Genomic DNA, 8,443 nt, shown 5'->3' with positions numbered 1-8,443 from the left:
GATCCTGGAGTATCTGCTCCAGCTAAAGCTTCAGGGTCTGGCATTGGCCTCCCTGAGGGTTCACCTGGCGGCCATTTCAGCCTTCCGTCAGCCGCTCGAGGGGAGATCCCTGTTCTCTCATCCCATGTCCATCAGGTTCCTCAAGGGGGTGGAGAGGCTTTATCTGCAGGTCCATGACCCGGTGCTTCCCTGGGATCTCAACCTGGTCCTCTCTAGACTCACAGGGCCCCCATTTGAACCCATGGCTTCATACCCTCTGCTCATCCTTTCATGGAAGGTAGCCTTCCTGGTGGCTGTTTCCTTGGCTAGGAGGGTCTCTGAGATTAGGGCCTTGACCTCGGAGTCCCCTTATGCTGTATTCGATAAGGATAAGGTGCAGTTGAGGCTGCATCCAGCCTTCCTGCCCAATGTGGTTTCCCAATTTCATTATAACCAAGATATTTTTCTCCCCGTGTTTTTTCCCAAACCACATGGTTTGGAGGAGGAGCGGAGATGGCATTCGCTGGACGTGAGACAAGCCCTGGCCTACTACATCGAGAGGACAAAACCGTTCCGGAAATCGACGCAGATCTTTGTCACAGTGGCAGATCGGATGAAAGGTTCACCTATCTCCACCCAGCGCATCTCCACATGGATCTGATCCTGCATCAAGTGCTGCTATGAGCAGACAAATGTGCCACTTCCGGGTGTCATCACAGTGCACTCAACCAGGGCTCAGGCCTCCTCTGCGGCCTTCCTGGAGATAGTGCCCCTGCAGGACATCTGCAAAGCCACCACCTGGTCATCGGTGCATACCTTCATGTCCCACTATGCCATCATTCAGCAGGCAAGAGAGGACGTGGGATTCGGCAGAGCTGTGCTGAGGGCAGCTCACCGGTAACTCCTACCCACCTCCAAGGTATTGCTTTTTAATCACCTATATTGGAATGGATATGAGCAATCACTCGAAGTAGAAGACAAGGTTACTTACCAGTAACTGATGTTCTTCAAGATGTGTTGCTCATGTCCATTCCACAACCCAGCCCCCAGCCCCGCTGCCGGAGTTGGCAGAAAGAAGGGACTGAGGGTGCATAGGGCCAGCAGTGCCTCATATACCACGGCATGTGCACGAGGTTCCAGGGGGCACCACAGCCGGCCCTACGGGATCTGCTAAGGGGAAAAAAATTCCGGGAACCATGCACAGTAGCATGCACACACCTATATTGGAATGGATATAAGCAACACATCTCGAAGAACATCAGTTACTGGTAAGTAACTTTGTTTTACAATTTGCCTCACTTCTGATTAGATCATTTCACCCTCTTTCCGTTTTTTAATTCTCATACTTGAATTAGTACTTCATCTGTAGTGGCTATTGGAAAACCCAATACAAACAAAATGTAAATGATGAGTATACAAACAGATATCGAGACTCTCAATCTATCCTTCTAGCTGCCTTTCATTAAAAATCTTTATTGATTTTAAAACAATTATACAATTGGACTGGTGTGCTGATATTTTGTTTTAAGGAGGTGAATGCTTAACACATAAGAACAAACTATTGATAAGCAAACACACACTTAACAGAAAGCCCTGACCCATGACACCATTTTCTTCCCAACAGTACCTCCATTTTGATCTCAAGGCTAGAAATTTCATACATTGTCATTTGAATGCATTAATATACTCCAGAGTCCCTAGTATAAACTCAAGGAATTGAGGATTAGTAAGAATAGAGTAAAAGAATATAGCTATTCTTATTGCCGCATGGCGACAGTTTTTATATGAAAGTCAACAACATAGATCATCAGTGTCTTCCAGTCCCTTTGGCTGAGGAAGCAAAGAGTAATGCAGTCAAGTACAGTGAGAGTAAGGCTTTGTGCAACATTTGTAAAGGCAATAAGTGCAAGGTCATTTCACTCAGGGATAAAAGATTGCATTTAGATAGCTTTTCTTTCATCCATCCAGAAAGCTTCCCAAGCACCGCACAAAGTGATTTGCAAGCTACATACTGTATGCAGGATCACTTTGCCAGCTACTGAAATGCCGCCACCTCGGTGGTGAAATATGGCAGATGCGTGACAGGGCATGTCATGCTGTGTCTGAATTAAACTACATGGGGAATTTTAGATAGACTGCTGTAACACTGGAGTAGAGTCAGAACACTCCTTATCTTACATATGATCACTAAATGCTATGGCATCATAAGTGATAGATACCGAAGTTTAAAATGACATCTGAAAGGCAGAACAATGTTATCCCCCTACTGCTCTGATGGGATATTGGCGCAATAGTGACTCAGAAGGAAGAGTACCAAGTCCTGCCGGACACACCTACCCACCTAACCTCACGGTCAGGCCCGTAATGCTCCAGAAAAGTACGTCATCTCTCAAGGCACACAGTAACCTGGCACTCAGACTGGGCACCTTTTAAAAAAATCTCATGGGTGTTTCAGTTCCTTTTCTTTGCCAGATTACATGCCTATATTCTTGTTTGGACATCGTCTTGTCTTTGAGAATTCCAGTGAGTGCCCAGCAAACTGCTCTGCCCCTGGTTTTATTCCACTTGTTTAACAGTTCTAGGTTTCAGTATTACTGGGAGCCAGTGATATTTGTTTCTCCAGAAGCTCCTGTCTGTAATCATCAGATAGGCACAATCAACACAGAAGACTGCAGTGGAATGCGACATTTTCTTCTTCTATATTTCAGGGCCCACGTACTACACTTGTCAGTAGCTCATGAAGTAGATCCTGGATAATGATTAAGCAATGAATAGGTTGTATCATTCTGGCTTTCTTGTGGGGGAAGTGTCTCTGCCTGTGGCAGTCCCCTCCCTGCGGAGCTCTGTGCAGTGGACTTGAGTCCTAAAACAGATAGATAATACTGGGCTTAGCTCCAAAAGAGACAGCACATTTTATACACATAAAACACAGCCTTGAAATGTTGAACTGATTATCGATCTAAATGTAACTGGTATTTTAACAAATTATATTCTAATTTATGCAGAACAGTGATACATTTGTGTTATTGTTGGGCTATATTTGCCCACAAGATGGAGTATATTTCATAAAACACAGGACATATAATAGCTTTTTGCACAGAGGGACGATACACATCTTCTCATTGGAATAGGGACACAATTTTATTTTATAAGGTTGTATAATTCCATCACTCACAAATGATTTACAGTTTTGCTTTGTATTAAGAATGACTAAGTCACCCCATTAGGTGGAACCGAAGCTCGTATTTAACCCCCAGCAGATGATATCTTTTTGTGACAAGCATTTTTGTGGGGAGCGTTTTATTCAACATCAATTGGTATTCCACCCATTGTGCACGTGTGTCTTTAGAAAGTGTAAGCGACGTACAGCTGGGAAAACTATTGCACTAACACATGATCTGTGCTGTTATTTTATAGGGTACATTGTCAGTTTTTTCTTTTAAAATCAGCCCTCAAATTTAGTGATGATGAAATGTGCCAGGCCTGGAGTCCCTTGTTCAGCCAGACAACAGTTACAGCATGGGTAGCAGCACTGTGAGTTTCCCTACACTGCCCTGTCGATGAACCTCAGGGCCAGCCTTGGAGGGAAAGGGTGATTGAGTTTCCATGCTGACTCACACCTTGACCTCTCTGCTCAGACTGCCAACAAAGGTATCAATAAGGTCAACTGTGGGGAAGATTTTCATTATCTGAATACTTACCCACCGGGAACTGAACTGAGACCAACAATGCATTTCGCATAGGTCACCTTTTAGTTGGAAAAGAACTTTGGGTCACTTTGGACCAAAGAAATATTGAAACAGGTGATCTAGAGGTGAAAGGTTCTCTATAATTCATTATCCATCCCATTCCCTATACCTTATATATATATATATATTTTACATTTTGGTATTACCATCATTAGTTTAATAATAATCAAGCCTTTTCCAGCTTAAAACTAAACAGCAGACTGTTGGCTTTGGAAGAGTTTAGGAGACGTTTGCAGAAATGGTACTTCCAGTATTTAGCAGGCAGCCAGCTGCTGAAGTGAAAAAGTGATAATTCAGTCCATCAGAGCAGGAGAGCAGCAAGGGGTTAACTGAACACCAAAAACTTCCACTTGAATAAATTCTTTTTTTTTTTTTTTTTTTTTAAAAACACCTTTTTTCTATTTCAGCTCTTCAGTTCTAAATACACAGATACCTATCACTTGAGTTAAATGATTTGTATTAGTACTAAGGCTTCCATCAGCTTGGTAGGCCTCAAGACATTAGAAGGTAACAATTAAGTTGTTTTGATTCCCTCAAACAGAAGGCAGTGATGGCACCTATGTGATGTTATAATTAATCAGTCTATATTGCAATAACTGTACATTAAAAAGACTGAAGAAATAGCTGAGTACTCACTTAATTTCACAAACATCGCCAGAATTATTGCTGTGAGACCAACAAACAATACGGGAAGGATCCAGATCCAAATGTAATTTGAAGATTCTTTAGAAAACAAAAAACTCAAGTAATTACACAACAGGAAGCTCAGCAGCTATTCAAGAGTTCACAACAACGTTCCACCTCAGGAAATGTACAATACTTTTTTTTAATGGAAATCGCAAGGGGAATTTAGGAAAGCAGGATGTATTTGCGAGAGCTGGTAGAGAAAAGAAATTTCTGGCCTGTGTGAAATTCTGAAAGTTTGATGTTTGTTTTCATCCTGAATTGGGATGAAAATCAAAATATCAGACATTCTAGGGGAACAAAAGTACCACAAAAAAAAAGATTCCAAGATGTTGAAACAAAAAAATTTGACATTTTGAATCAAAACAAAAATATTTTGTATTGCAACATTGCAAATGTTGACATTTCAAAATGTCAATTTATAACATTTGATTTAGAATTTTCCCCATCCAAAAATTGAAAAATGTTCTGAAATTTACATTTTTCTGGCAACCATTTTTTATTCAGACAAATTCTCATATTTCATCAAGAAAAATTTCAGCTAAAATTTTTCAGTCAGATTTAATAATTACCCAGTTAGGTGTTATCATGGCTACTCTTTACAACAATTGCTCTGGGATCATTAATGATAAACACGAAGGACCTTAATTTCACAAGAGTCTACGGGAGAAAGCATTGGACTGAGACTCAGGAGACCTGGATTCTATTCATTTACAAATAATAGCAACTTAAACAACGGAAAGATATTGCCATTTAGAGGCAGATTATTCTACTAAAACTTGAATTGTATTTGGATGTGAAGCCCACTGATTAACAATGGAATCTTGGCTCCCAAATGAAATTGAGATTTAGGCTCTTAAATAAGCTAGGTGTTGCAAGGCTGAGCACCAAAATGTGCAAGCATCTTTAAATATCTAGGCCTTGGTCTTATTACTCCATATCTGTGAGCACTCCCAGTGTCAACTCCAGTGCACTCAGAGCAAACAATGAAAAAAAAAAAAAAGCGTTATTTCACAATGTACAAATGAGTGCTAATACACATTTCCCTAAGACAAACACAGATGAACATCTTGAATGGCCAGTGCAACTAAACAACTTCATAATGCACAGTACACATCTACCTTTATCAGACTGGCTCAGGGTGAGGGTTTTCACAATAGGCATTTTCAGTGCAGAGTGATTCACTTGGCAGGAAAACTGGGGAGATTCATTCCAGGCATATTTGGAAACAGTTAGGTTACTCATATAGGAATAAGACCCGTTGCTATTGTGGAACCGAGAGTCATTCCTTGTTGAGTTAGTGAGCAACTGGCCATCCTTACTCCACGAGAGCTGGATGTCTCCAGGATAGAAGTCCCGAGCACTGCAAGTTAACGAGGTCTCCTTGTCAGTGGATGAAGAAGGGGCCAAAGAAACCTCAACAACTGGAAGAGCTGAAAGACAGGAAAAATATTGAGTAATTTCTTGCTGTAACATCACCTGTAAAATATCCCTTAGATGTTACTGTCCCTGTGCAATTGTGACTTTGCAGGACAGCCCAGGGCTGGGTCAGGTAAATCAGGAGGTCTCCTGTAAAACTGTTCAGTTGGGGTTCCGGTGGCATGACTCAAGGGTCAGAACACAGCGTCCTCCTCCTCAACAGCCCCGGACTGCACTGCCATACCAGCGAAAGCAGCTCAGTCTCTGAGGGAGGGAGTGGGGGGAAATAGAGCATGCCCAGAACTGGTTTATGGGGAGCGGCAGGGAAGTAATGAGCAGAGGTGTTACCTGTTAAACTGAAGGTGAGGGAGCATTTGATGCACCCCTGCAAGGACTATGATAAATGGGAAGCCATCCCAATAACCCTACTGGGTCCGATTGTCACTACAGAACTTAGTCATCAGAAAGCAGCCCATACTCCACAGTGAACGTCACACAAGCATTTCAGCCTGTCCTTCCATAGAATCGTATGCCTGGAAGGGACCTCAAGAGGCCATCTAATCCAGTCCCCTACACTTATGGCAGGACTAAGCATTATCTAGACCATCCCTAAGAGGTGTTTGTCTAATCTGCTCTTAAAAATCTCCAATGACAGAGATTCCACAACCTCCCTACGCAATTTACCCAGTTTTTTCAATCTTCCCTCATAGGTCATGTTTACTAGACCTTTAATTATTTTTGTTGCTCCTCTCTGGACTTTGCCCAATCTGTCCACATCTTTCCTGAAATGTGGCACCCAGAACTGGATACAATACTCCAGCTGAGGCCTAATCAGCGTAGAGCAGAAGAATTACTTCTCATGTCTTGTTTACAACACACCTGCTAATACACCCCCTAAGGATGTTTGCTTTTTTTGCAACATTGTTACACTGTTGACTCATTAGCTTATGATTCACTATGCCCCCAGATCCCTTTCTGCAGTACTCCTTCCTAGGCAGTCATTTCCCATTTTGTGTGCGTGCAACTGATTGTTTCTTCCTAAGTGGAGAACTTTGCATTTGTCCTTATTGAATTTCATCCTATTGACTTCAGACCATGTCTTCAGTTTGTCCAGATGATTTTGAATTTTAATCCTATCCTCCAGAGCACTTGCAACCCCCCCCCCCCCCCCCAGCTTGGTATCATCCGCAAACTTTATAAGTGTACTCTCTATGCTTTTATCTAAATCCTTGATGAAGATATTGAACAGAACCAGACCCAGAACTGATCCCTGCGGGATCCCACTCCATATGCCCTTCCAGCATGACTGTGAACCACTGATAACCACTCTCTGGGAATGGTTTTCCAACCATTTACACACCCACTTTATAGTTCCTCCATCTCGGTTGTATTTTCCCTAGTTCATTAATGAGACGGTCATGTTAGACAGAAGCCTTATTACGTCAAGATATACCACATCTACTGCTTCCCCCCATCCAGGCTTGTTACCCTGTCAAAGAAAGCTATCAAGTTGGTTTAAGACGATTTGTTCTTGACAAATCCATGATGACTTTTACTTATCACCTTATTAACGTCTAGGTGTTTGCAATTGATTGCTTATTTATTTGCTCTATTATCTTTCTATATACTGAAGTTAAACTGACTGGTTTGTAATTTCCTGGGTTGTTCTTATTCCCCTTTTTATAGATTGGCTCTATATTTGCCCTTTTACAGTCCTCTGGAATTTCTCCCTCTTCTATGACTTTTTGAAGATAATCACTAATGGCTTAGATATTGCCTCAGGCAGCTCCTTGAGTATCCTTCACCCACATATCAGATCATTGCAACGTTTAGGATATTTGTCCTTCTAAAAACAAACAACAAAACCAGAAATGGAGATGGATGGAACACAGGAATATCCCGGCTCACCTGAAACTGTGAGAGAAATGTGAGACTGGTTTATAGTTGTCACAGGAGGAGGGATTGTCTTGTCCAAGGTGCAGCTGTAAACGCCAGAATCTATGACAGAGACTTTCTCCATAACAACACAAACCTCTTTTGTCTGGTTATTGTATTCTAGGCGTATACCGTCTGTGCAATTGTAGCCCCAAGGAGTGAAATTTCCAAGTCGCATGTAACACAGCACATCGGAGCTGGCGTTTCTTCTCAGAGTTACAGCCAACCCTTCCACTTCAGTGTTCTGCGCACATACTGCTTTCACCGTTTCACCCTGTAATGCTGAGACCATCCTTGCAATGGATTCAGTTTGACTCATTAGCCCTAAATGGGAAAGGAAAATGGAACAGGTAAGTTACACATTGTGAGATAGGAAGGACGGGGGGCAGTAGCAGAGTGGTAGAAGGGAGGTATGTAAAGCACAGAATGCTCCGGGCTCTGTTCTCTGCAGACGAGCCAGAGTCATTAGAGTGCAGTTAGGAGCAACTGAGGGCAATTAAGGCCCAGCCAGGTGCAGGTGCAGGTGGAGGTGTGCTGTGCTGTGCTGTGGAGCAAGAGGAGTGCAGGGTTGCATGGAGGAGCAGAGGCGAGGTCTGAGAGAGGTACCGGCCCAGGAACTGGTAACTTGCCCCGGCAGGACTGAGATACTCCCCCAAGCACAGGGGCCTGGGTAAGGA

General features: G+C 42.7%; 1 long non-coding RNA gene across 1 annotated transcript; it reads right to left on the bottom strand.

Moving 5' to 3' along the window:
• Positions 1 to 1,441: 1,441 nt before the first annotated feature.
• LOC137151889 (uncharacterized) lies at positions 1,442 to 5,654 on the bottom strand. Its single transcript, XR_010919397.1, has 3 exons — positions 5,534 to 5,654; positions 4,365 to 4,451; positions 1,442 to 2,842 (listed from the first exon to the last, which is right to left on the bottom strand). It is a non-coding gene; the product is annotated as an uncharacterized lncRNA (long non-coding RNA).
• Positions 5,655 to 8,443: the final 2,789 nt, after the last annotated feature.

The sequence above is a fragment of the Emydura macquarii genome, unplaced genomic scaffold, assembly GCF_026122565.2.
Source record: "Emydura macquarii macquarii isolate MOO-44397 ecotype Brisbane River unplaced genomic scaffold, CSIRO-AGI_Emac_v2 contig_1119, whole genome shotgun sequence".
NCBI lineage: Eukaryota > Metazoa > Chordata > Testudines > Chelidae > Emydura > Emydura macquarii.
This window is presented reverse-complemented; position numbering and strand designations above follow the sequence as displayed.